Source organism: Struthio camelus, chromosome 2 (assembly GCF_040807025.1).
Source record: "Struthio camelus isolate bStrCam1 chromosome 2, bStrCam1.hap1, whole genome shotgun sequence".
In the NCBI taxonomy this organism is placed as follows: domain Eukaryota; kingdom Metazoa; phylum Chordata; class Aves; order Struthioniformes; family Struthionidae; genus Struthio; species Struthio camelus.
Window position 1 is genome coordinate 9,785,873 of NC_090943.1, and position 26,158 is coordinate 9,812,030.

Sequence of the window (26,158 nt, forward strand, 5' to 3'; positions counted from 1 at the left end):
TCTTTGTGTTAAATTTTGGTTGACTTTTCCTTAAATAACCTTTGTTAAACTTTGAATGACTTTTCCTTGGCGTATCTAATGAACTAGACTATCAAATATGTGTATAAAGCCGTCTTTCATTATTCTAGACCTCAGCACCTGATCACAGGTTATCAATCCTGTGGCTTCCAGCTGTCAGCTGCAGATCTTGTGTGACATCAGTGTCCCTCCATCCGCAAAGAGGAATGTACTCATTTCATAGGATGAAAGATCCATGTCGGCACTGTTTTGTTCTAGCACTGATAAAATATCACCGTCTGTATAAACCTCAAATATTGAAAGATTACAGCACTGACTTAAAAATAATATTTAAAATAAAAACAAGCACATAAACTTTTTGAATCAAGGACTATCTTTTTATTCTATACATAGTTCATGATGGGCCACCTAGTCCAACATACAACATACAAACATGCTACTATTTATAAACAGAGTAATTTTTATCAATTTTCATTGTGGTTTTTTATTATTATTATTTTAGTTTGTATGTAGACCTGTGGACCTTTCCTTTGCATCTATTAAGGTCAGCTTTTTCCAGGGCAGGGGAAAGGGAAGTCATTCTCACACTGCCATTACTCCGAGATCTGGGGCTTTAGAAATGGTACTGAATGTTACGGAAGTTGCAGAAAAATGACAGATCTGGACACTGTCTGTGATCTCCTCATACACGTAGCTAACGCTGTATTTTTTTCAGAGATATGTTAACTGAGAACCAAACATTTTGTAGCTCTGTCAGAAAGTAAACGGTGTATTCTGACTGTGCAGGAAATTCGTTCAGCTGAAATATACGTGTTTATTAGCACAAATCTCATTAAGATGGATTTTTTTTTAACCACTAAAATCCCTTCTAATGTGTTTTATTAAACTGCAAAACATTGTAATAATGAGCTATCTGTAGAGATAATGCCTTGCAGAAACTATTTTACAAAGCATCGCTACCGCTAACTCCTCTAATATCTACAACTCATTGCAAAACAGCATTGTTGTCACAGCTGCTGAGCATGTGAAGTAGGGGCATATAAGGAATTTCAAAAAAAAAAAAAACACCCTAGAAAAGCTCCATTCTGCGAGGTGGAACATCTGTCACCTCTCTCTGGACTAGGAAGTTGTAATTTTCCAAATGAACAGCCCATCTAATGGGTAACTGCAATGCATAACTGTTCTCATAGGTTTCACAGGCAGGTAGTGCCTTTGCTGTTGCACCGTACAAAGGAAGGACACATCCTCCAGTGTTAACCGCTGGGAAAGCAAATGCAAGCCCTCACCAGGAAGCATAGTTTTTGGAGTCAGGAAAAGAGATCCAAATCTGAACAACATAGACAACTGGGAAATTCAGAAGGATGAAGCAGGTTGGCCTCCACCCCCATAAAGTGTGGAAGCCAAGCTGTGTTTGTATCGCAGTGTCCCGGGGATGCTGTTAATCAGAACCGTGACAACGTGTGTCACAGGGACTTGGCAATACGACACACAGCCCGGCACGGCCGTAATGCAGCACAGCCAATGCTATGGGCAGTCAGCCACCAACGCAGCTCTCTTCCACTAAAGCTACTCTCAGAGCTGAAGAAGTTTCCTATGATATAGCTTGAAAACACACAAGGGTGGGAGGGAAAAAAAGCATAAAGTGATTCACCAGCTCCAAAAGCTCCCAGGACTGGGAGGAAGCGGGAACGAAACGCCAGAACTAGGGGGTGAAAAAACAGTATTCCTGCTTCCTGTTGCAGAAATGGAAAAATGAGCAGTGACTACTGTGACTTTTCTTGCCATAGAAATTTAAGTTTCACTTTGCTAGGACACCGATACTAACTGCTGTTCACCCTGAGCTAAAGAAGAAAAGGGTAGGTGGAAGGGAGGGAAGATTCTCAATTATTTAATGAAAGTCTCTAAAAAAGAGAGGATAATGCCCCTGTGATGGAAAATACCCAGGAGGAGCAACCTTGCAGTCTTTGTGGAGCTGGTGGAAGAAGCTGCTGGTCAAAGGCAGGCTGGCTTAGCAGTCTCACCGTGACTAAGCAGGCAATAATTATGGCTGGGAAATATATAGGCGGCTGATGGAGTTCACAAATTCGTGTTATCGCTGGAGAGGCCAGGCCATCAAAACGATAGCCCACTTTCTCCTCCACCCCTTTGGTCAACAGCTACATGGACAGCAGGTGCAAGGTTCACCCCACTCCCTGGCCCCAGGGCCACCGGACTCGTTCAGCTGCGCGTGCTGCCTTTGCCACTCCTGCTACTGCTTCTTCCAGGTGAGCAAGGAAAACAACTCCTGTGGGAACTAACAGGAAGCTGTGCTGTCCCAATTCCACAAATTTTTGTGTAGTCACCAAGAAGGATGGTAGATCACTGTGACCGTGAGGCTTTCTGCAGCTAGAATAAAATAGTTTAAAATTTTGTGAAATGAAGTGCCTCTTACTATTTAAATATTCACATTTTAAGAAGAAGATAGGAATTTTACATTTGATTTGAAGCGTTCCTCCTCTGTATTGACAGATACTGCCCTCATTGTTTGCAAAACTCACAGCACCTTGCAAAGCCCGCATAGCACAGCCTAGACCGAGATGGAGAGCGCTCGGACCACAGAGGCCAGCAGGCCTGAGCATTCAGATGGGCTGCGCACTGAAAGCAGAAAGCTACACAAAGACGGGAAAACAGCCTTTGGAAAACACTAGACTCTTCTGTTAATCAACATCTGCTGTTCTATGAACAAGTGAAACGTAAATGTGGAAATAGCATGAAAGCTACATCTCACAGAACTAAAAGCACCCCGTGCTATCTACCCAACCACAGCTCTGTGCTGTGCTACCATTTGCTACATGCCTGGGTAAATAATCTCAATAAATTAAGCAAACCAGAAAAACGCATCCATTCTGAAGTCAGTGAACAATTAGGTGAAGCCCTGCCAAAGACTGCCATTGACATGTGCATCTCTCACTTTCCTACAAATCTATGAGCATTGGTTCCACACAACAGACAGGAGATGTTCTACAGATGTTGTGCAGAACTCAGTACAGTTGCAACCAGAGAGTGGCATTGCTCAGCAGCCTCAGGCCTTACAGGCAGTGACCATCAGTCTGCTAAAGGCACAGTCTGCTCTGATCCTTCAGCCTACTACACAGCACTTAAACATTTCCTCTCTATGGCCTGAAGACCTGGTAAAAGACTATCATGGTAGCAGAAAATGCAAAAATGCTTCCCCGAATAAGAATTAGGATCCTGGCTAAAGTCCTCACACTGGCAGATCCCACTTTCTTCATTAGGGAAAACTGGTGAGAGACCCTGAGGTTTCTATGAGTGAACCCCAGCGCATAACATGTGCTTTAATATTAAAAGTGCAGTTCCATCAGCTGCGCCATTGCAACTGAGCCCAAACTGTAAGTCACCTAACTGATCAGCCAAGGATTGCCCAACCTTGTAATGCTGGCAGTATATTTGAAGAGTAGATCATTCATCTATCACAGAGCCCCCTGCTACAGATATGCTCAGGACCATGAGTTTCCAGATGGTGGTAGCACACCTGCACTGAACAGGCAAGAAAATTTTCTTCTGGAGGTGCAGCCTCATCAGCTTCAGGGTCAGCTTGGCACAGATCTTCATGCAAAAGCTGTTTATTTTTCTGGAATTCACCCACAAGCTGTCCCAAGAACACAGCATAACTCCTTCCTGCTCCCATCAGTGGCCTGAGTTCAGAATGGAGCTGTTTAGAGCAAAAGCATTTTGAAAAGAGCTCTTCTTCCAAGAGCTGCTTCTCAGTTTTGCATCCTTCTTCTTGTTTCTAACATAACACCCATTCAGGAGGAGCTTCGGGTGTGGAGGGTGAAGCTGCTACTTCTAAAACCGCAAACAAAATTGCATGCCCTCTGAGATCAAGTAGATTTGAGTATGTCGTTATGTGTATCCACCTACTAGCTGTGCACAAGGAAAAGGCTATGAAAAACATAAAGAGCTCTGTCCCGGAAGAAATGAGGAATCTCATCACAGAGTAAATCCTCTGGTCCGATTCTACATACTCAATGAGGCAGACAGTACTAGACCTCTTCCCATGACAGAGGTCCTAATTGTTCCTTCCTTTCCTTTATTTCTCTACTAACAGTATCAAAGAGAAAAAAGCCCCAATCATCTGCAAATCATTGTGTTAACTGAAGCCCACTCGTTACGCCAAGAGCAGGGGAGTACGAGCTGTTTGCTCAGAAATAGAGCTCCCATTGCTAAATTTGTACTGGCATGCAATGGGCATTGTAAATAAGTATTCCTGATAGCACCCAACTGACTTTGGATGAGGGGTTGAGATTTGCACCGCAGTTTTCATCAGTTGTTCCCAAGAGTGGTTCATTCATTAACTGATGCTTTTGCCTGATAATTATTGCATAGCCATTACCTGTGAAACAGTTATTCTATTCAGTGGATATTCTAATGCAAAAACCTCACTGCATAAAGAAAACAGAAGAGATGTCGTGTTTATTAATATTCGGTGTCTGCTACAGTAAGTGCTTTTGCAGACAATATCCACACTTGCTCCGCAAGAATGTATAACTAATGCACTTCCGGAAATGATCTCATGAAGCAGAAACTGTGAAGCTAAGAACAGATGGAAAGCAATCTTCCGCTCACTTCTGCATTTTGAAATTAGAAATAATTTCCAAATAAGAACTTAGATTAACAAAGAAACTGCAGGAGCAGAAATATAGAAAATATGGTACTTCCACTCATTACTTGGGAACGTTCAAGTCTTCCCATTTACTTTCAGTGATTATTTGCTTTTGCTTAAAAAAAAAAAAGTGTTTAATTGTGAGAAAATAATTAGAGTTAATTAATGTGGTGGGCTCACTGAATGCTTCTTCTGCGTATCTTAAATATCCTCAAGGAAATCCTGTTGCTTATAAATTGCAATTTATAAATACTATACCCCACTATAAACAGCTGGAGGAGCAAGAGGAAGGAGAGTTTACTACTGGGAAGTAAAGAACGTCTTCTCTGATCCACGTCTTATCAGCCTCAGACTCAAGTGCAAAAGACAGAAGGAAATTCATCACATGCAGGACAGGTAGTTTAAAGGTGGGAGGAAGGTCTGACAGGCAAGCAGGGAAACGATCCTGGAGAAATAATGAATGAGAAATAGGCACGGCTGGAGAAGCCGAGGGGAAGAGTTGTGCTTTTGATGCATTTGTAGAAAGCAGCCAGGCATATTTTACTGTATACTTTTGCTGCAGTGGAAGAAACTATTGTGGTCAGATTAGTTCCCCTCCCTGCTGTGACTTTTTTTGTCTGTAGAACAAGAAGTAAAATAAGAAATAGGAGATTCACAGCTTTGAGTTTCACTCTGAGGACGTGCATTTAGAGCTCACAACTGCCACAGTGGGTCGCACAGGTGATACCTGACCACTGGTTTCAGGGCTAGAGACTCTCTTTACACCATTTACACCAATTCCTCCCCCATGTACCTCTTGAGGGGCATGAAAGCCATCTGTAGGCAACATAAGGCACATTGACCTGCCTACTGCTACGTGGGGTGGAGGGATCTTCATCTTAATGAAACTCAGACCTAGACTTGTCATGGAACGATTTGTAGACTGAAATGGAGAAAGTAATGGTAAAGCAATTAAAGAGAGTAGAGGTTAAGTAATGAGCTAACACACATCTAATGGAGATAAAAATGACTGAAACTAAAAGCTCTTTTCTTTTTTCCATTTATTTTCTTTAAAAATACGAAGATGAAAGACATGGAATATCTCTGAAAAATAAGTGTTGCTGAAATGCAAGAGCCACTTGAAATTACCTAGCATTTACCCCTCTGAAAAAAGAGACTTCTGTGCAGAGCAACCTCCACACTGCTTCTTCCTGAGGCCTCTGATCACTTGTCCACACCTTGCAAACATTCCTGTTTGCTAGAGGCGCAGAGATCGAACCATGCCAGAGGATTCCTGCCCTGCTGTTAACCCCTTTTAAATGGAATAAGAAAGATTGATAAAGGGTGCTGGGTCTTGGGTCTGGTAGGGCCAGTACCTCTTCAGAAAGGCTAGGCTGAAAGCCAGCTTTATCCCTTGTTTATATCTTGTTTTCAATTCTTCTTTTTCACTAGATTTGCAGCAACTTTTGAAGTCTCTGTAGCAGTTCCCTGGAGTAACTCAGTTCCGTTTCGTCAGAAGATTTTGATCTTTCACAGACCGTGACCAAAACGGGATTGATTTAGAAAGGAAGAAGAGCCTCAAATCCCTGACGGCTTAGAAGCTTGGTTCTGTCTCACTTTACATCCAAATATTTGTTGCCCAAATGTTTGACTAGTGATCTCACACTGGCATAAATTTCCCCCAGCACCCAAATCTTTCAGGCTACAACATCAAATACACGTTAAGGAGACCACAGGCCCACAAGAGGTTACAGGATGAATTGGATGCCTTCTCTTCTGTTTCTGGTCAGGAGTAGTAATTGCAAAGACACTTCTGATTAAAAAGATGAACCGAACAGGACACGCGTGCTGGAGAAGCTGACTGGCATAAACAAGAGGTTCAGGATGGATCGGGACATAGATCTCCATGGGGCTCTATTTTATCTGGTTCAAAGCCTATGTCCCTTAGTATAATTGACAGAAAGAAGTTCCTTCCTGATCAGCTCACAGGCTACTCACAGTATGTTACAGGCTCCTTTTCTCAAACACTCTCTCCGAGATGTTGAGCCTGGAGCTTTTCCCTCCCCTCCGTGCTGGATCCTGTGCAGAACTGGGCTGAGTCACCACAGAAGTCCTGTACTGGTTTGAACTGGGGGGCTTTGACCCGACAGAAATGCTGTCCTCCCTCAGAACGGCTGTAAATGGCACAGAAAGTACAAGACTGCAGTATCCACTGAAAAGTGCCTCTCCTACATCGCGTGAGTGTCGGTATCTTAAGGGTGTCTCATTGACATGATAAGCAGTTCTTGGAGGCCTGTCTGCAGAGAGAGGAGCTCACTCAATGCTTGCTCATTTCATTCACATCCTCAGCTCAGTGTCCTTTGATCACTGGCACACCTGCACATGCTTCAAGGCCAAAACTCGTTTTGATGCTGCTATAGACATTATGCTCTGCAGCAGCTTGTAGGCTTGAATGACCTAATAATTCAAATCTCCAAATTTCCTTGGAGCAATAGCTGCTTTTGCAACACTTGGATCTATCATCTAGCCCATAATGCAACGTGTGAATTGGCACATTAGCACCAAGTCTTCAAATATGTACATGCAGTTCATCCATCTTCATGAAATGGTATCAATTTGGCTGCCAGGCAGACATGCTGAGAGCTGTCTTTCACTTAAAGTTTTCATCTTATTGAGCTGGGCTATTGAGGGAAGGTAAAGTGAAATTCAGCAGGAGGTAATGAACAAGCTTCATTCGCTGTTCTCTGCATTCCTACCCAGATCTTCCTCCTTCCCCCATCCCTCCTTACCCCTTCTTTCTTCTCAAAATAACATTACACTGTTTTCCACATCACACTGTGTGGAGCAGCTTCTAATTTAATGCAAGGCATCCTACCCAGACAACCCTTTCCCAGGGCATCACTTTACCAAGTCAATCTTGTTTTGAAAATACCCTCTCGATTTTCTCATCAGTCCCAGGTAGATCCTCCCTTATGTGTCAGGACCACTCACTGTCAAACAGATTTTGTAGTCTTCTTCATAAGTCAGCTAACCTCCATCTTAAAAAATACTTTTGTTTTTTGACCCCTGACCTCGTTACTCACTGCATGGGTGATCAATGGATTTTGACTCACTTCCTCATAGCCTGGCTTATTGTTTGGCTTTGGTGGTAGCCCTAAAGAAAATTTACTTCAGAGACATTCTGTTTCTTATGGTACAAAACACACAATGAGTAAAACGAAAGAGTGTCTAAAGGCATCACCCCTTCAAGTTTAAAACAGCAATAGTACACCAAAATACTGTTTAAGACAAGAATATTGGCAACCTTGGGCCCCAAGGACTAGGCTCTGCTTTACATAAAATCTTCTCCTGCTTCCTTAATACTGAAAGCCTGGCGGTATTTTTATGCCTGGCTTGCAGTAAAAATGTGGTGTCTAGGCACTACCATAGCCTAAAGACCTCTCTGTGCTAGGTGCTGCACAAACACAGATCACGGAGGCAATCCACTGCAAAGGAGCCTGATGTTCAAATACCTGAGGAGTAGTGAGAAGTGGGACCTGGGGAGGAGAGAGGGCTGCAGGGCAGTGCAGCAGCTGATCAGCCCTCACCCTGCTCCCTGCAAGCATCACAGACAAGTGTTTCGAGGAGTTTGAAGGAAGGTGTCCCGCTGCTTCCCAGCCATGTAGAGGTCTGGAAGGGGAAGAGCGGAGAAGGCAGAGGAGCACTGTTTGGAAAGCAAAAGAGACACCCAGTGGAGCCTACCGCTGGGGCAGGCATTGCCCTCTGTGCCGGATGACGGAGGAGGCCGTAGAGGTGAAGGCAAACAAGAGGTTTCTGCTCTATACAAACAAGATGGCAGCAGGAGGACATCCGAATGGACTAAGACGATCGAAGCAGTGAGCTGGGGAAGTGCTTTCCACCCCAGCGAGATGGCAAGGCTGGGGCAGGGCAGCATTTGTCCCCACCAGAGACAGGAACGTTGCAGTAGCAGGATGCTCTGAGCATCCACCAGTGCGGACCTGCTAAAAGCAAGGGCTGGAGGAACCTCTTATAGTCCATGGCAAAATCCCAACAGACTTTGGTGGAAGGAGAGTCTGGTTCCAAGCTATAGGTCATTTCTGCATAACTCTTTACAAAACATGTCTCATATGTAATATATGTTTTCACCATTGTCTTCACTGCTGCACTTTATGCCTTCTCTCCTTTTTCTTTGATCTCCCAGTTTCCCAACAGGGAAAAAATGTTCACAAAAAAGTTGATTTCTTTTAGAAATGTTGGAGAGCAAGGAAGAGATCTGGCAGCTTTGTTTATGTTGCTGTGAGCACATCATATACCAAAGAATGATTTTTTTCTGGCATTTACTGTGAAGTATCACATCTTGTTTTGCCAATTTTTTGGCCTGCTAAGTAAAAAAAAACCTGGAAGTCCAAGGTAACTTGTAGTATCTTAAATTCCAACTTGCAGGAGCACCTTGAAATGCTGCATCTGAAAAACCAAAATATTAAAACATTTTAGGCCATGAGAAGCAAATAACGAATACTTGAGTGTGCTTAGTAGCAGAGGAAAAAATCCCTTTGACATCGGATCACACGCACAATGTGAGGAGAGGCAAATACTGCCTGTTACTTTAATACATGGATGTGATTGCTTTCTGCTTTACATTGATTTTGTACTGTGTGAATTCATTGGCTTCAGAATAGTAACTATTGATTTGCAGTGGTAAAAGCAAATAGAAAATCTAGTCCCATCTGTTACAAAAACCAAGGCTCTTCTTGTTTTTATGGCAAAGTTTTTGCTTCAGTGAAACTATAAATGAAACAACTAGTTTAAATTGAAATACCGTTTTTCCCAGGTTAAGACTGTAGAATTTATGAGGAAGGAGTTGGCAGAACTTGTTTAACCACCTGACAGCAATGATTTTAGTATTAAGGGAATGGAAAACCTCTTCAAATCGGCAGCTGCAAGGAGTTGCTTGTGGACATTTTTCACAGTAGTCACAAGATGCACTCTAAACAAGGCTCTTGAGGTTTGTTTTTCCCCTCCAGGCAGAGAAACAACTAAGAAAGTTTAGCTTAGAAAATAGATAGAAAAAATAGACAGAAAAATAGAAAAAGAAATAGATAGAAAATAGATAGCAAACATGGCATTCTCTGCTCAGCTTGTTCCACCTGCCACCTATTAATCTCCCCATCTCATTAACCTCTCTCTCATACCTTCCCACCCCCTCAGACTCTGAGGTGAACGTTTCCACTCCCCTTTTCTTCTCTGTATTGCCCACCAGTACTACCCGTGATACGGGTATCAGTAAGGCCAGGCCGCTGTCCCTTGCCCCATAGCAGAGGGGCCCCAGAAATCCCTCCACTAGACCCCAGTGGGGTCTAGCCCTGGCTCCCAGGGACATGAGATCTGACAGGCTTTGCTTGCCCTCTACAGCAAGGGAAGTACAGTTTGCTTCACGGTAGCCTGGGATCATATTGAAGGGAAAGTCAGAATAACCACACTCCCCTGATGTGGTAAATCACTGCAAGCCATCTTCCCCACCAGCACTTCCTCCGCAGTTGCACAACTACCCACAAACTCAGTTTGCAGCATTCCAGCACTTGTTGCTATAGTGGCCCTGTCCCTGCACCGCTAAAGGGTCTTGCTGGCCCAATTTCTTCCTCTTTGGTGTCCTCCATACGAGCCATATCGCCAAAGCTCAAATGAGTAAGCACCACACACACTTCTGCAGATGAAGGGAACCAGGCTATTCAGTCCTGTGACTCCTCGCTAGGAACCAACTGGGTCCTGCTCTGCCCAATCAAAACCATCAGCTAATGTCTAACTGCAGACACTTTATTAACCATCTGAATCTAATCCCAGGTAAATTGCATTTCTCTGATTCTCTGCCAATCAGGGATTAAACATTAATTGGGTTCATTGACAATCACAAAGGCCGAAACACAGGTCTCCATGCTTCAGTCTTTGTGTCTAATCATCTCTTTCTCCTGTCTGCTTTAATTTTTGTTTTGTCCTTGTGCAATCTGGAGCTGGTAAAACATTCTCCAGATGATAAGACCCAGTACTACTACCGTTAACAGATCAATAACCCCCCTCACTCTGGCAGGGAAGAGCAGAGAGCTCACAGACCTGTCAGTCATCTGGAGGTGTGAGGTTGCGAGTGACCTATCCAGTTTCTCCTCTGTTGATGTCACTTAATGAGGTTCTCAATCAACACAAAACTCACAGCAACACCCAAGAGAGCCTGTTATATCTCAGTGATTCTTGATTTACTCAAATACGACTCAGACTTCTGGAGCTTGTGCTGATTTGGGGATCTATGAGGTTCATCAGCTGGAGCTGCATTCATTTAAGTAGCTGCAATACCCAAACTAATCCTCAAGTAAAGAGTAAGATTGCAACATGTCTCTTGGCTTTGTGGAGATAAGGTTGACAAAGCAACAGCTGCCTGGGTGCTGTCTATTTTAGGGGTCACTTATGTGTTAAAAAGAGTTTGCTCTCCTATAACGAAACAGCATGCAAGCAAACCTGCGCTACTGGAATTGCACGGAAGTTGCTAGAAGTAACACCAAAAATAAGACCTGGCTTTGTCTTCAAAGAGTTCCCTGTTGGCACCTCTGTCTTAGCCAGAGATTGCACCTCTCTATCCTTCCATCAGCAGAGCTCTGCCAGGGAAATGTGGTAGTGAACAGGTCGTACTGGCAAAAACACACTCCCAGTGATGTGGCTTCTTTCTCCCGTGAAGAAGGGTTCTTCTACGTCTGTATAAAACACAGCCTGACTGAATTTTTATGTCCACAGTAGATGCACTTTGCAGGTATAACACTCCACAAGCCCAGCCTAAGGATGGTATCTATCTGGAACAGGCGTAGCCTGAGTGCTAAGCAGCAGGAGGGATAGTTTTCTAAGTTATGCATGGTCAAAATAATTTATCGTATTAAATATGCCACATGAATCAGAGCAAACTAGATGGTTTGTTCAGCCTAATGAAAAGGAGAAATCATTTGCAAACAGAGCAGCTATGAACTGTTCTGATCTCCACCAAGCTCCAGAAATGCCACTGGGGGACATGGATAGCTCACTAGAAATTGTGAGGTGGTGCCAAGAAGAAAACAGTGTTCTTGCAGAACAAGGTCTCAAGCTAATCCTGAACGTAATGGCTAAGCAGAAGGAAAGATTTGGAGCCACATAGCAAGGAGGGAACGACAGACGCTGTCTCTCACCTGTGCTCTCAGTTGGATGGTGCAGAACGACTCTAATGTTTGCACAGTTAAACCCATCCCTAAAGCTCAAGCTAATGTTGCAGAATGGGCCCTTGTATAACTCCCAACATGTGCTGAGAGACTATACAGGGATATAACAGGATAGATAAATGCAAAGGAAAGAAGAAAATGGGTTAATTCCTAATATAGGATAGATCTACTGGAATGTGCTTTAGTAAGACATTGATTCAGCTACAGCCAGGAGCACGTCTCAAAACCCAAAGCCTAAAGCATTAGCTACTTCCGTTAGCCATTGACTAGAAGTTACCTTCTGTACAGATGTTTGAAATACGATTAGTCCATTTATGTCCTGGGGTGCTGGCAGATTTTCGATTGATTGAATAGATTAAAGCTGGATAAATAATTCATTAAAGAAATAATTTATTTGAAGAATTTCTCTCCTGTTTTGTTTGCAGATTGGAGTGTGGCAGAAAAAAGTGCCTTACTGATTGGACATTATTTCTCAGCAACTTCCTACACATAATTGTAGCTTGGTTCAACTATGCTGACAGCTTGTTTTCAGCACTCAAAAACTGCAGCGCTATCGGTGGGAAGCAGGTCTGGCTGGTTACTAACAGTCTCTACCTCCACTGGAGCGGAGCTGTGGTTTCACCTCGGCCCAGGTCAGTGCGATGCCTCTTGACGCAGAGCAGAGGGCTGAGGACAACTGAGTGCCAGGTTCCCCCATTACCTGGAAGGTGAAGAAACTTTGTGATAGATCCTTCCTTTGCAGCAAGGTTTTCCAGTGCGTTGGTTAGACCATGGAAAGCCAGCGCCGCACTTCCAAACCCAAACATTGCTCACTGAGAGGACTGCCTGCAAAGCACCAGTCCAACTGCCTGCCATGTCCCTGCAGACCAGCATTACAGGTACTTCCCAGAAAGCTCAAGCCTCAAGCCGACACAGAGCTGGTTTCCATCCACTGCCCATCCTATCCCACCTCATCTACATGCAGGAGACCACCCTGTTCATTGCAATCCTTGAGCGACAGCGAAGCTGGTATAGTCATGGCCAAGCAGAAGGTGAGTTTCCCACAGAAATTGCTACATTTATTCATTTAAGTAAACTAATTCCAAATATTTTACTGTTTATTCTGAAATGCGTGGAGCCTATGAGCATTCCTGTGAGTTAAGTCACTGGCCTGAATATCCATGAAAGCTAGTACTAAAAAAGCAACAGCCCGCTTTGCAGCCATGCACATATGCTCATTTAATTGCCTCTGCAGCATTTTGCTAGCTTTGGAATTAACATGGGAAGGGAACCAGCCAGATGGAAATGGGAAAAGAAAACCCTTCCCCAAATTCAGAGTGGCTCCTGACTTCTGGTTCCTCAGAAAAAAAGAGCTGTTCCCTTGTCCTTCGCAGAAGGAATAAAAAGCAAAATAAATATGCACATAGTTAACATTTCTTTGCCCTCCTACCCAGACAGAACCACGCTTTTTTAAACCATGTGATATGTATTGAATAAGTGTAACATAATTTTTATACCATGTCTTAGAGATTATATATATTTGGAACATCCAAATTACAGCAAGATAAAGGTCAGGGTCCTGTCAGTGCTGTGTTCCCAAAGGTACAGAGCAAAACCTTTAGCTCATCAGTGTTTTCACTTCATCTATATGCTTAATGATACGCCTTGCTACTTTAATGGAAAAAAAATCCACTTTTAAAAAGTGTTCAGTATCCATGACACTGCACACATAGTTTGGTTGGGTTGGGTACTACCTAGGAATATATTTGTCCAGCAGATTTTTTCAGAAGTAGTCTCCCTGCCTTTTTCTCCCTGCCTTAGCAATCTTCTGAAATTAGTGGAATCACAGAAGTGGAAGGCAAAATTTCAAGGTAATATAGAATTTTCCAGAACCTTTATTGTGAATAAAGATATGTCAGCCACAAAGAACTCGTTCTGAAATTCAGAGAGTTTGAGTTTGCTGACCAGCAGTGTAGGAATATTGGACCTTTTTACTTCTCTATGAAGATCATCTGCATTTAAAGTTACGGTAGAAAAAAACACAGAGGTAGGAGGGGATTTATTCTTCAAAATTACCTTGGGTTTCTTCTGAAAATCATAGTTAGGCTCTCACAATACCATTCCTGTAGTGTCACTTAGGGTTGACTTGAATTTTGACTGGTAAGAGCACATGGCAGCTAAAACATAATCCTGTGCTTGGGGCAAACAAGAAAAAGGAAATACAATTTTCTTGGGATGTGGGAAATTACATCAAACCCACAAAGCTGTAGTTTAAGCAAAGATCAATAACAACAACAGCAAAAACCAAAATTGAACTCAAACAGAGTATAAAGCAGAAGACAACTACAGATGTTTTAAGACCGTTCTTATAATTATTGGGCCCTGGCAGAGCTACCATAATTTTGAGCTCAACCGTGGGAAAGCCAACAAAAGTTTACACTGTTTTGTGATCGCATCTCACGTTCAGCGTTGATACGAAAGAGATGGAAGCACGTCAAAATCTGGGTCTCTACTGTCAGCTAAAGCAGGGTCTTGCCGCAGCCCGGGGGACAGGGCACATGAGAAACCATCCCGACCAGGTGCCGGGCATGAGGTTTGGCTCCTCTTTCCGGCACCACCATTGCCAACAGCCACGCCGTCTGGTGCGGCCCTCAGGGTTTCGGCACTCCTCGTGCCATTCAGCAGGGCAGGTGCCCTTGGAGGTTTGATTGTTGTTTACCAGGAAATAGGAGAGGAGCTATTTCAAGCGGTAAAGTGAGGCTGCTGCTGCTGTGCTTGTAGATCTAGTTTTCTTCCACGAAAGTCTCTTAATGAGTAAAGCTCTCAACAAGGATTACTTTATTAAGGATATTTCAACAGAACACTGGAAAGGAAAAGGACTACAGATGCAGCAGCATAAATCAGCCTTGGAAAAACAGGGAAACAGGTGATGAATCATGCTATTTAGATTTTATTGCTTGAAGAGAGAAATGACTATCGAACACTCTGAGATTCCTGACAGTCTCAGGAAATATATTACCAATGTACCCATATATTACCCACCGCACCAGATCAAATTACCCAGCAACAGCATGAACTGCATTTCTGGCCCTTTCAGTTGGCTGCATACACACAAAAATGCAGTCCTATACCTCCACCCTCTCACCAACCTAGCATTCCCAAACCTAATACCCATTAAAAAAAATACCTATCCAAAACCTCCAACCTATCTCAGATCAATACCCGTAGAAAACATGCACAAATCTTTCATCAATTCAAATAAAGTAAAGGCATCTTCCTTGAAGGAACTCTAGATATAGCATGACAGATCTTTTCATGCAGGTTTTCAGAAATCTCAAAGCAGCTCAGAATTTATGGCCAAAAAGGCTATTAACACTCAACACTCACAAAAATGTATGTATTGAAGAAAGTCGGCTTTTTTTTTTTTTCTAATTTCTTCCTATTACCACAGTCATTAGGATTCTGAAGAGAAAACAGGATAAAACTTGTAGCTCCGTGGCCATGCTGAGCTCACAAGACGTCCAGCTCAGAGAGCGCTCCTCAGTACACAGGCATAAGGAACATCCTCAAACCTTAAATCTAGAACCTGGTTTTGGTAAGAAAAAGAATTCTCGTTTCTCGGGCTTCACTTTCTTTATTAGATTACTTACTTTTCAGTCACAATAGTACCACAAAACTACTATCTCTCCCAGGAAGAATTAAAATAAGTGCTTTATACATATAAGGAGGGATGGGCAAAGAAACGTCATCTCAGATTAAAAAAAATAACAAAAGCAATAATCAAGAACAATAAAAACAAAGCATCAGGTGAGTGGACACTGTACAGTATGAAAACCTACAACATGATCAGGTCCTTTTAAACTCAGTGCAACTTTTTTCATTAATTTGTGTTCGACCCCAAAATCCTGTTATTGGCTTGGTGCTTCCCTAAAGTCAACGGTGAAATTTCCATCAAAATATGGTGAGAGCTCAGTGAGGCCTGTAGTGGCTGCTGCAAATAATTCCACTCCTAAATGTTCAAAAAATAGGGTTAAAGCTTAGCTCTGCATGCCTGATGGATGTCTGAAAAATATAATCATTGTTTATAATTTCCTGTAATTGGTAGCAGAATGAAAATAAATGCAAGTCTGAGTAACAATATCCTCTTCTACTGCTCTGCCATTTGGACTAATTCCATTTCCAAAAAGTAGTCCAGAGAACAGAAGAGAAAATTAGGGCTCCAGACTAGAGCTCTGCAGAGCAAACAGTTCAGTTCTGCTTGAAAATTTGTCTCAGTTTGTTTTGCGAAATTCCCGCCTACTCCCAAATTATTTTTTATTTTATTCACAGCTGCATGCAATTTCGATAATTCCTTCTGAGAGGAGAAAAATGAAAGACAAATTTTAAAAATACAGCCATCATGACATGAATTTTGTTTCAAAACTCATCTAAATTAGTAGTTCTTTTGCTCGGAAATATTACCTAGTTTAGTGCTTTTTCTGCTTAAAATGGACACCGTTTAGAAAACTGAATGATGTCAGATTGATGGAAACGAAGGGTAGATTTGCACTTAATTATAAATTTGCACATTTCTCAGCTCATGGACACCTTTCAGACACATCGGAATTGCTGCAGAGAGGAATTTTTCCAGTCAAAAGTAAACGCGAAGGTGTTGGCCTCTCTGGGAGACAGAAAGCAGTTAACTCTGGAACTAATTACAGCGAGGCTGACAGAGCTTGACAGATCTATTGTTCTAACAAATAGCTTGCCAGTATTTCTGCCCAAAGAGAAAGAGTAATGCCTCTCTCTTTCTCTCAGTAGACCCTTGACACTAGGGAACAAAAAGACAAGGATGTCAGAACTTCTAATTATACACCAGGAACCTGAGAAATTAGAGCATTAAAAGTGTTAGTTAAAAATAATGCCCTAAGGTTATGAAGTTGTGCAGTGTAAAAAGTAAAACGGTGGGAGTGAGAAGGTAGGGGAGAGGGTCCCATGCTGTTCCTCTTACTACTGCAGTCAAGTAGAGTTTCTTGCTAGTGATTCATGAAGCACCCATTCAATTTTATATGCGTTAGCACTTCTAAAGTCTTGTCTGCATTTTTATTTGAAGAGTGTTTCCCTAAGCAATTTTAAACTCAGTTTAAAGCCACTTCCATTTCAAATGGCCTCAATGTGATTTAGCCAGCCAGTTGTCTTCCAGCCCTTAGGAAAGCCGCTTTCCTATTACATATGTAATGAGAAGAATGGAGATTTAGTGGCTAGCCTCAGATTTTGAAGACCTGTGCCTAGTTCCTAGCTCTACTGAAAAATTACCAAGGTAAGACATGCAGGGCTTCTCTGTGGTTGGAATGTGTTGCAGATAAACTTGAATTCTTCTGCATAAAAATAACTTGTGTATACTGAGTTTTTGGCTGAAAATCATCTGTCATGTTAACAAAGGTTACTAAAACCAATTTGGAAGAGTATTTGCTGGAGGTCTACCTGCATCCCCACTAAGAATATCTTACTGTATATTGGCCAAGTCTTCTCATGCTATCCCACAATACTTTGCCATTTACTGATCTTGATCTGCATGCACTGTTGTGGCCTGTTCTGTTTTTTAGAGGTAATTCTGACCAGGTAAAAGATTTCAGCTTGGTCAGACGTCATGTACCTATGGTCTCCTTCAGACTCTTCACTAGCAGTGTCAGTTCCTGTACTGAAATGCTACATGTCACTGGAGCAATACCGGTGGGTTACACAATACTGGCGGGTAGCACAATACTGGGGCAAATATTGACTGGGGTCCCCCCGTTGCTGCAGTACAGTTGGGCTATACTGAGGCTGCGTGCAGCAAGACTGAGAGGAGAATTTGCACTGCGCTGAGATGCTTTGAAGAGCTGGGCTATAGCACATAGAGCTACATTTTGTAGATTCCCTCATTCTCCTCAGATCCAAGTTTTCATTGACCTGGTAGCCTCTGAGTCACACACTGAATAAATTATTGGCCGTTGGCTGGACAGGAGACTCAGCTTCAAGAGGGATGGCCTAACCAATAGACAACAGACTTATTCTCAGTCACGTCTAGTTCAAAACATAAAATACTCTGAAATTCAGAGTAGACAGCAGCAGTAGGAAGGACAAAGAAACTCTTCCTACCCAAATGCTCAGCTGGTGGCCCGCAGGTGGGACTCAGTTTCTAGGATACCATCCATCTCCTGAGCAGTTCAAGGTCTCCGACCTGTGTGCCCCCAGTTACCTTGCCTTGTGATCGCCTCTGCAACTGTAAGAGACTGGCCCCACAAGTTTACAAAATTATCCATGAATTAAGAAATTGGTTTCGGCTGGTCTAGAGTGCGTTCAAATCCTTCAGGTAAAGGAGATGACTAAGTCTGGGTTTCCTGTGTTCTAGATTAGCTCCGTAAGCTCTTGGGTCTTGGGTGAAAGGCTCCATCTTTTTCTCTCTGGTTTTGTCAGTTGAGCCCTCCGAATATCAGCGGTGGATAGTAGTGGAAATTTGGCCCAAACAGGGAACATTTTGGCACTAACTAAAATCACTTTTCTGGAGAATGAATTATTATCCGTCTGGCCTTTTCTGTTAACCCATCCAGCTGTAAGTGCAACAGGGAATTAACCAAATAAATTTGTATACTTTAATGATCATCTAGCTAGTGTGTCCTTCCCTCATCTCATGGACTTTCCAAGAACGGTTGCTCAGCCCATGCCATTCAGCCCAGCGGCTACAGCACACACAGGGTGACTGCTCAGGCCCTTTAAATGAAAAAAGGGGACAAAAGCACCATGGTTACAGTTGGCGGATTCCAGCCTACATCTCCGTTGCTTTCAACCTGGCACGGCTGACCCCCTCCCAAATGGTGGCATCACAACAGTTAATATTTGCAGGCCTGCTTGCTGGAAAGGCACTTCATTACAGTAGCATGTACTGAAATGCAAAAGTGCCGCCATCATATATCTGGCTCCTGGTTTCATCAATGCCCACAGCTCAAAGCCAAAATGAAGTATTAGGAGGTAAATTTCCTCCATACATTTCTCACAAGCACTTAGGAAGAGAAAGCAATCCTAGGGAGGACCACAAGGAATTCCTCTCCCTTAGTGGTGAAATTCTGTTATCTTGTGTTGTGCTCTACTGTTGCCCATCAGTGTAAAACTAGATAAATAAGAGAAAGAGGGAGAGAAAACTAGACAGTAGTAGTGCACTAACATAGCCCTCAAATGGCACAGCTCTCTTTGCCTTGTCCCTATAGCTTCTGAAAGCCTTTTACCTCTTTATCAGTGTGGGTGACGTCTTCCTTGAGAAAACAACACAACTCATCTTCTCTGCTGGGTGCTAGCTTTTCTGAAAACAATTCTCCATGTTTTTGAAGGGTTTGCCACAGTTTAACATCCTCCAAGGAAATGCATGCAGCCTGAAGTGCACAACCATACCAACCAGCCACCCCATGAAGAAATGTGTAAACAACTGCTGATGCTCTCATCGTCTTTGGTTTTGGGGTTATTACACACCATCTGATGTCCTTTCAACAGCTTATGCATAGTCACCGCTTGGTGGATCACAGAATTTGCCCATTTTTCCTATGAGTTTCCACAGAACATTTTGAAAGGGCACAAGAACTCCAGGCACTCTGGGATGAAAGGAGAGAAAAGAAAGCTTTTGCTTCAGGCTGAGCCCCACAATCACACACGCTAGACAGCTTGGTGAAGGAGAACAAAAAGTCCACCTAGAACACAGAGTGCCCGCTTCAGAATGCCTGTGCTGTGGAACTGCTATGACCTGAAATACCTCAATCACGGGGAAATGATGCAATGTGCCTACCAGTGGTTGCCCATCACTTTACACAGAGGCACTGGTACGGCATCAGCTGGAAAACTGTACAAAACTGTACAACTGTAAAAAAGCGACAACAATTTTCAAGCGCAACATGAAAAGCTTGCGTCGGTGAGAGAGCAATCATTAGCTCTGTGTGCTTCTGGCAGAGGAAGAAGGATGCTACTAAGCCCCAGGTATTTTACTATTAGAGTCTATGGATATTTGTCTACATGCCAGTGACGTCTCTGCGCTCCTGTTACAGGCAGTGGTGAGCTAGAGCAGGATTCATTTCCTAAGCCTATGCATTTAAGACCATCTGAATGGCTTAGGACAGTCAAGGCTAGGCTGGTAAACACGATCCAGACCACAAGGGAGGCCTGCTTTCTTCTGGAGGCCATGGAGGATACCCTGGGGCATCTCCAAGGGTAGGGGAAGACATGCAGTGTTTCGGCAGCTGCATCCTACCTGTAGCCAGCAGTGTCTGTGTCTGCAAAGAGAGCGTGCTTGCCCTACTGTAAAGGTACCACTGAACGTCTCACTGAGTTGCACAGGTGTGTTGGATGGATCTCTACTGCCGGTATGGAAAGGTAGGCATTTGGCTTTCCTTCTATTTACATAGACACTTCTATTTACATGGCTTAATTGTAACTCTAATTCTACCTCACGTAGAGGCTTCTAATGCAGAATGGAAAATTCAGGTTACTGAGGAACACCTGCAAGATGCAAGGGCAGGGCAATGCATGCTTGGAGGCTGTGGAGTCTCCATCTTTAAGGTCTTAAAGAACAATTGCCAGGAATTTAGGCATAAATAATAAATAATAAATGGCCTTTTTCAGGGCAGTGCAAAAGATGACATACTCTCTTGAAGTCCCTTCCAGCCCTATGTTCCCATACCTCTATATCAACAGATCCCTTACGTATACTGTGCCTTAAATATGCCTCTGTTCATTTCAGTAAGGAATCATCCTTCTCCACTGCAGAAGGGCTTTGAGGATGTAAAAGCAATAGTATTTTCAGAGGACTCAGCCACTACCTTGATGAGAGGTGTTAATAGCACAGCACGGCTGATAGTCCAGAACCACATTTCCTGAATTGTTTTTGCTTGTTATAGGGGATTACACTCATTCTAGACATTTGTCGCTTGGCTCTGTACACGTCTTACATCCATATACAGAGTAATCACCAGGACATGCCAGACTTCAGGCAAACGAAATACAGCAATGTGACCATGTTGTGATGATGTGGAAGATGTGAGGTTTCCCAGTGATCTCAGAACTATGAAATGAGTCACCAGAGCAACTAGGGTGAAATAGGGTCTTGTAATAAAGTTGGAATTACGTATGGAAGGATGGTGGATGAGAAATTATATCATAGACATGGTCTATTCTAATGAGAAGGGGGATGAATGGTGGCGAGCAAAGACAGGCATTTCAAAGGAAGGAAAATAATACTTTGTGGAAATTGCAGGAGCCTGATGTTTGCTTAGAGGTAGCAGAAGCCAAGACCTGACAGTTTCATCAGAGAAATTGTTTAGGAACTGACCAAGGGAACATACTTCATTGTTCAAGTGTCAAACTGCTTATATTTAGAGAATAGAGCGGGTATTTATCAGCAGCAGTAATACACACCACACAAAGAAGAATAGTAGAGAAACTGAAAATTTTATCATTGATCTGCTGTGACTCAGATATCCCTGGCATTATGGCTGAAGACACTATGCAGGAGGGGAAGATTATTACATTTCCTACAATAGACGAGTTGGGCAAATGCTGAGGATGATGTAAATCCTGACAGAAGTAAAAAATAATGCTTTTCCCAACAGTGAAAATGAGGAAAACGGCTGTGGGGTGAGGAAAATGACTGTGTGTGATCTCAGTGCAACAATAATCAAGAGAGACACATCTGGAATAACTGACAGCAGTTCAATTGGGACAGTCATGATTAGACGGGAGGATTTAATCTAAGAGGTCAGGGGGTAACACAAGAATAGTTTACTTCATGGATAACAGTAGATTAAGACAGATATTGCAAGAAAATGTTCTGTAGAAAGTAATTATTCCTTAAAAGAAAAACTTTTTTTTTTTTTGTAAAAATGAACACAGCTAAGGGAATAGAAGGAGGATATGTGCTATGTCAAGAATAAACGTGTTTGCTGCAATGCATTTAGCCAAAAGAGGAAGAAGAGCTCCTCAAACACCCAATTTTTATCTGATCAGAAATAGACCCGGTTCTGGTGAAGTAACACCAGGGACAACCACCTACCCAAACTGAACAAGCTGGTTACTTTGTTAATAAAAAGAAAAAGAGGTCTTGGATTTGGCCTATTTCTATTAATAGATTGCCAGTATGGGCATGCTCTGTTCAGAAGCAGTGTCAATGGAGAGCGGCCACTGTTTCTTACTGTGTATCTGTAGAGATGCTGCCCAGGAAATGATGCTGGCGTGCCCACCACAAATGCAATTCCCATTTTGCAGGTAGGGCAAGGAGGCCCAGCGTTCAAAGTCAAGCAGGAAGCCTACTGCAGAGCCATTAGAGAAATTCATCAAAATCTCAGGCTAGTGACTTAACCAGGAGAATGTTATTCCTCTTAGGAGTGGGCTGGCAGGCCGTACCAGCAGCACACTAGTTAGAAAAGAGAAAGGTAACCCAGGCAGACAGCCCATTGGGGATATTGTTGAAATGGGTCTTTAAACCTGGATGGGAACTGTGGGAGGGCACACGACTCACACATGCGTTCACACATATGATGTGGTTTAAGTATTTATTTTCTGGTAGAGTTGAAATGGTACATAGGGTTTGCTGGGTTTTAGTATGGGAAAAGTTTTCTTGCGTGATGCAGTTCAGTTCAAATCTGAATTCTTGTTAATATTCTCTGAGGGCTACATGTCAATCACAAATAACTCGTTACCAGCATATTATCATGAGATACTGAAGCTGAAGCACAGTACTGGCGTGTCAGGTACAGGTCTTAGAGGTTTTTTGTTTTGCCTTTAGGTCAGTATAAGTGATGAACTGAGCCATCTGTGTTCTGTTGTATCATACCCTTCATATTCAGACTGAACTGCCTTGGGCATTTCCGAGTCAAATCTCGGCAGAAATTTGACTGCCTCGGAGAAAGGCAGTTTAAGTGAATAATTTGGATGACAAATTCAGGCTAGTAAACATAAGACTTAACTGTGAAGAATTGCAAAAAGATTATATGCCACTAGGTGTCCAAGTAATAAAATGGTAAGTGAAATTCTGTGTAGACAAATGTAGAGGGATGCAAATGGAAACACAATCCTAATTTTACTCGTGTAATGATGGGCTGTAAACTATTACTACTCGGGAATAAAATCTCACGTTTATAATAGATGCTTATATGGAAACATCAGCTTGATGCAAATGGAACATTGAGAAAGCTTAGAAAAGGGACAAAGAAGACAAAGAAAATATCGTTACACTATTCTAGCATCTTGAATACAGTTCTAATCCTCTAGCTGAAAATCAGTACTGTAGAAATGGAAGAATTACACGGAAGGGTGATGGGATGATCAAAGACGCAGAATGGTTTCTGCAAAAATAATTGATAAATCGTTTTTTTATTTATCTTAATTTTGTTGGATGCTTAGACCACTAATCCCGCTGTCCGTACCTGACACAACATAACACAGTATTAATGCTTCCTATCCACCCCCAACAGCTCCCGCAAAAAACATGCATGCTCCTCTCCCTCCTAACTACCTGTTAGAAACAACAATCTGACAGGGCTCCCGAATGTGCTCATTTTTGTATTGCTTCCAGTTGGAAGCTATTGCCCTGGATGTCATTACGTGAACCAGCTCCAGCAAATGCATCTGTCACAGCACATTGCAAGCCACCTGTCTCCTCTTTCTTTCTCAAATGCTTAATTTCAACTCAAGTTTCTTAAGAAAGTCCTTCCACAGTGGGAAACTTCAACATAGCCCATCCGACTCTGTAATATATGTATACCATGGTACAGAATGTCTGGCTGGACCACTACAGCTCAGCACTGTGTTTCTGTTTGACCCAGACACTATAGTAATAGGAGTTGTGCTTGCAGATGGTAATTATGTTTGCCTCCTGAAAGCCAAGTCAAATGAAGAACTGAAGTTTACAACTCAGCGTACAGTGAAAAGTCTGCAAGACTCCCCCTGTTATTTTTAGAAGCTACTTACATATTCTGCACGCTGCTCTGATTACTCCTTGCCTTTTTGCATGCATGCAGATATTCAGTTATCTCTTGGCTTTTAAAACTTGCAGGTCAACGGGAAAAAAGTTGATGAGTCAATAAATGAGTTAAAATTATGCACCCCACAGAGAAAGAATAGAGCAATACAGCAGGTTCTGAATAGGGAAGAAGATTCAGAGGAAAAACTGAGAGTAAAGTATTTGAGATGTATAGAAATTTGAATTTACGGTCACCTGAGATGCAATCAACTCCTAAGCAATTTCTGGACAAGACTGTCAGCTGGTGAGAACTGTTTGTGAAGTTACTGGTAGGTTGATAATTTGGTAAAATGATTCACACTTAGAAAATCTCTCAGGCATAAATCCCTGTCTTTTACACACAGTAACTAAAAGCCTGAATCAGTTGCCTCAACACAGATCACCAGGGCCCTTAGTGTCCTCCCTGACCTCGCCTCCGGAAGAGCACAGGATTCCCATAGACTCTGTGCTATATCTGCCGTATCATGCAGCATTGGTCTCTGTAGGGAAGTTTTAGAGGCCCAAGGCTTTTCAGCTTAACCATGCTTAGGTTGCTGCCATAGGCTTCATGCTTCCCTGTTTAACCATTGTTAATGAAGATTTTCAAAGAAACTAGACACAGAATAAGTGAGAAGGTAGAGGCTAACAAGTCAAATGAATAGTGAAACGAGAAGGGGCTCTCAGCCTTCCCATCAGTGTCTTCCCATCCTCATGCACCTCATGATTCTGTGCAATGCACACTGCAATGGCTTTTATTGTGAATATGCAGCGATTTTGGCAAGGACAATTCAGCAGGTTGTAAGGACTCTGTAAACCCGTGCTTTCGGGATCAGAACAAACTAAATTAGTGGCATGTTCACTTGAAATAGGACTATGAGCCCCAGTGTGCCTTTTTCTATCAACTGTAAGTGAGAAAAAATTATTTATAAGTTTTCAAGATTTTGAGACAGTAGTTAAAAGAAGATAAGTGGCCTTCACACAGTACAGTAAACCTGCTTTCCAAAGCAGGACACAAAGTGTAAAAAGGATGCATACTGAGCTGTCATACTTAACATGGTGAGAGTGAGGTGCCTTCCCATTCCCTTTCTGCAGGTCTGCACCGTGGCCTTGCTTCTGCTCCGCGACCCCGATACCGAGGCTTGGCCTGGTCTGTGACTCGTCTTTCAGCCAGCTCTGCTCATGTAGTCACCATCCTCACACATTCCCAGAGAAGGAACCCTAGAGGGAGACATCGAGGTCTGGAAGGAAGATGCTAACGCTAGAGAAAATCATTGTGACCCTGGTCAAAGGCTGAGAATCCCCCTGGGTGACCGTGGGCAAGTCTCTGTCTTTATGACTATATTCCCCAGTAGTAAAATGGAGCTTTTTTTTTTTTCCTCTTGGGAAGAAAGGAGTTGTAAGGAGTTGTCAGCTATAGGCAGTTCTCTGAAACTGTACATTGAGAATGTCCAAATTAACAAGACACTACGTATTTAAGACACCGAGAAACTCCTCTGCTTTTTCTTGAATGAAATTTGATGTCATCATGCAAGCTAATCCCTTAGCTCGTTTATAAAGAAAATAGTGATATAAATGTATAAAGCTCTCAAGACAGCTACTAACAATCATATTCCGAGTCAATTTTCTGCTTCACTAATACTGCGATGCTAATGATCATTTTTTTTAATTACCTCTGTATAATACTTGATTCCCACCCCCCCACAAAATATTTACTTAGAAGCACTCATGCATGGTCACATGCCCTACCACTTATTTATAGTTTTTCAACATTATTTCTGCTAGCTGCACCTTCCAAAACTGAGTAACCTTTTCGCAGACTCGTGGTTTCCCTAGCATGCACAGCTGAAAGTGCCTGCAGACATGGCGAGGAACAGCGGGATGAAGCCTGGGTGCCAAGGCAGGTTTTGTAGTACCATGTAGCAGAAGGCCAGGAACTGGGCGCCAAGGCAGCATGCGGGAGGCATCTGCCTCCCTGCTCCCGCTTCCCTGCCTGAGAAGCTCTTGGCAGCTCCTGCCTCCTTGAGAGACGGCGTGTCCCAGCTCTTGCTGCGCTTCTGTCGGCAGTGGCAAACTGGGAAAGGGATATTCTTGTGCAAGGGGCAGTGAGGTAAAATATTACCTGCAGAGCAGCGTGGCTTGGAGGTAGCCATACATGGACGGAAACGCTTTGCAGAGCAGGGGGCAGAGCACCACCTCGGTCTAGACATGGTCTCAAATGACGCAAGCAGTGATCCCGAGCAAGAATAATTGCCAGCAGCAACAGACCGTGACCCTCAGCCGCTAACCTGC

At 42.9% G+C, this 26,158-nt stretch overlaps 1 long non-coding RNA gene across 1 annotated transcript; it reads right to left on the reverse strand.

Annotated features, from left to right (window-relative positions):
• Nucleotides 1-432: 432 nt before the first annotated feature.
• On the reverse strand, nt 433-26,072 carry LOC104148734 (uncharacterized). Its single transcript, XR_695187.2, has 3 exons — nt 25,989-26,072; nt 24,918-25,087; nt 433-9,124 (listed from the first exon to the last, which is right to left on the reverse strand). It is a non-coding gene; the product is annotated as an uncharacterized lncRNA (long non-coding RNA).
• Nucleotides 26,073-26,158: the final 86 nt, after the last annotated feature.